The sequence below is a fragment of the Marmota marmota genome, unplaced genomic scaffold, assembly GCF_001458135.2.
Source record: "Marmota marmota marmota unplaced genomic scaffold, marMar, whole genome shotgun sequence".
Taxonomy (NCBI): Eukaryota; Metazoa; Chordata; class Mammalia; order Rodentia; family Sciuridae; genus Marmota; species Marmota marmota.
Genome location: NW_026011824.1, coordinates 1 through 2823, shown reverse-complemented (window position 1 = coordinate 2823; position 2823 = coordinate 1). Strand labels below are relative to the sequence as shown.

The following is a 2823-nucleotide window of genomic DNA, read 5'->3' as shown; positions in this document are numbered from 1 at the left end:
AAAAAAAAAAAAAAAAAAAAAATGTCTGCGCTACTCAATATCCCACCGGACTTTGTAAGGTTTTTGCATGCCTTCTCTATTTTTAAAAGGGAAAAAACATTGTAAAATAGTGAAATAAAACTCATTTTTAGTGCTACCTGAAATAAGAATCATCACATGTTTATCCAAGCAAAGAAACACCAAAAATTGCTTTTACCGTGGTCTTTCCTGATCCTCGGGGTCCAATAATAAGTACAGAGTTACTTTCTCCATGGATAGCAGTTCTTTTTAGTAGCTCAATTAAATGTCTGAAAGGATACAAATAGGCCAAAATTTCAAATAAAAAGCTGGAATTATTTGCTGGTAGTACATTTTAAAAGCTACATATTAGTATGCACAGAAATTTCTCTTTTCTTTGGGGATCCTGACTTAGGCTCTAAATGGTCCTACTGGGAAGAACATAGGAGAAAAAGAGAGCAGGCCAGTGCTGATTCTCTGAAAACCTAAAGAGAAAACCTATTAAGTTTGGCAAACATCGAATTTTATGATGATAGGAACAATAGGCAATTCTTAAGAACCTTGCATTTAGAATCCCTTTTTCTACTAACACTGTAGCCTTTATCTCCAGAACTGGGTACTAATATTATGGGAAAGAAGGTCAGAATTCTCTCTATGATATCAGGTAGTGGAAACAAAACAAAATTGATAAAGAGCTTTATCATTGTGGAAATATTTACATCTGCCCATATTTCATGATATTGTTCCTACAAACAAAGCAAAACTTTTTCTATAAAAGTATTTCTTATCCTACCAAGATCAAATTTGTGTATGATTAATTTTCAAAACCTGGTAGGCAGGGCTGGGGTTGTGACTTAGCAATAGAGTGCTTGCCTAGCATGTGTAAGGCCCTGGGTACACTCCTCGGCACCACATAAAAATAAATAAAATAAAGGTATTGAATCCAACTACAACTGAAAAATAAGTATATATTAAAAGAAAAGAAAAGAAACCTGGTAGGCAAACATCAGTAGCTTCATACCTGACGAGGGAATAGCTACACTTACTTGTACTGTGCTTGAACTCCAAATAGGTTAGTATGTAGACTCTGATGACAAAATCTTTCACGTAATATTCTTTGTACCTGAATAAAATAAAGGGGATAAATGTAAAAGTATTACACATGCATTCAAAAATGAATGAAAAAGTGCATGTATAGCAGTTGAGAAGAGATATTAATAAACAAATTCAATCCTTAGTACATCCTTGTCCTTAAGAGCTCTGTTACATTTTCCTGAGTTATAAAACTAATGATTCTTTTTACCTATCAAATCCCAAAGAAGTAATGAGAATTTAGTTGTGAAAGCTTCAAAAAAGGGGAGAATTACTTACTTACTTTACCTACATCAGCAACTTGGGGACTATTCTAATCTTGTAAATGAATTAATACTTCACTTTGTATAAAAATGTCAGCCAAGGCAAAAAGAAGCAAATCTAATAATGCAATGTAATCTAATAATGGTTATGTACCACACACTCAAACTCTAGAGATCAACACATATAAACTGGCTTAGCTCAAATACTATCAATTGGTGCAGGATTCTAAACTGAACAAAAAAATTTAAAAGTTCATGTTGCTTTGAAAAACTACTAGATTCACAACAGAGTAATACTAAAAGTATATGATCCATGCCTTTTTAAAAAAATGCAAATAAATTGTCAAGAAATGACAAGTTCAAGAAACAAATGACAAAAAGGTAGTAGTTCAGCTACATAAGCAAATGTGTGGGTATGTAAAAGAAAACACATTTATTTAGGCTATAAAGTAAGGGTTAGATTAGGAACAGGGGTGTAACAGAGGTACAGTGCTTACCTAGCAGGAATGAGGCCCTGGGCTCCACCCCACTCCATTGAATCATTGAAATGAGCTAAGAAAAAAATCCTTGTAGGTAGCTACTATGTCAAATAATCTAATACAATCTTCTAAAACTGTAACATTAAAGTCATTCCTTTTATGGATCTGCTCTAATACAGAAGTCCATCAAAAACCTTAGGAGGCTGTCTCAGATTTGGCCCCATGGGCTTAAATAAGAAGCCTCAGATTATTGGCTTCTCTCAGACCGACAATATGGAATTCATCCTTTATGTACCAAAGAGAAAAATCTGAGTTCTCTTTATGTGTACCAGAGGCTAAGGAAAGACAATTACTCAGTAGTGATAAAACAATCCATAGTTATATTTCAGGAAAATAGAAAGAATAATGATATTGGTGCCAGACAGCCACTTATATGAATTTAAAAAGTTTAAGTCTTTCTAAATCTCAATTTCTTTATGTATAAAATGGAGATAATAATACCTCTATAACAGGCCTGATTTGAAGATTAAGGTAGTTAGTAATCTTGTTAGATTATATAGATATTATATACATAATAGCTGATACCTGAGTTGTAAAACACTCAAATGTGCTATATGTACAGATTCAGTGAATCACATGTATTCTCTACATAGAGGAGATCTATAGAAACAACACAAACCTCATTCTTTAAAAATAAAACACGAAAATCTACTAGACAAAAACTTCGTGTAAAATATAAGGATAAGAAAGTGAAGTTGTAGTGAATAACTAGAAGGATCAAAATCCCAAAATATGGTGAATCCTAGCTACTCAAAAGGCTCTGACAGGAGGATCACAAGTTTGAGGAGAGCCTGGACAACTTGGCAAGATCTGCCTTAAAAAAAAAAAAAAAAAAAACAACAGTGGTAGAACACTTGCCTCACTAAGTGATTAATTCTAATAGTGTTAGTATTAACCACATCCAAAAAAAAAAAAAAAAAAAAAAAAAAAAA

General features: G+C 32.8%; 1 long non-coding RNA gene across 1 annotated transcript; it reads right to left on the bottom strand.

Moving 5' to 3' along the window:
* Positions 1-180: 180 nt before the first annotated feature.
* LOC125614954 lies at positions 181-1841 on the bottom strand. Its single transcript, XR_007345523.1, has 2 exons — positions 1044-1841; positions 181-287 (listed from the first exon to the last, which is right to left on the bottom strand). It is a non-coding gene; the product is annotated as an uncharacterized LOC125614954 (long non-coding RNA).
* Between the last annotated feature and the right edge of the window lie 982 nt (positions 1842-2823).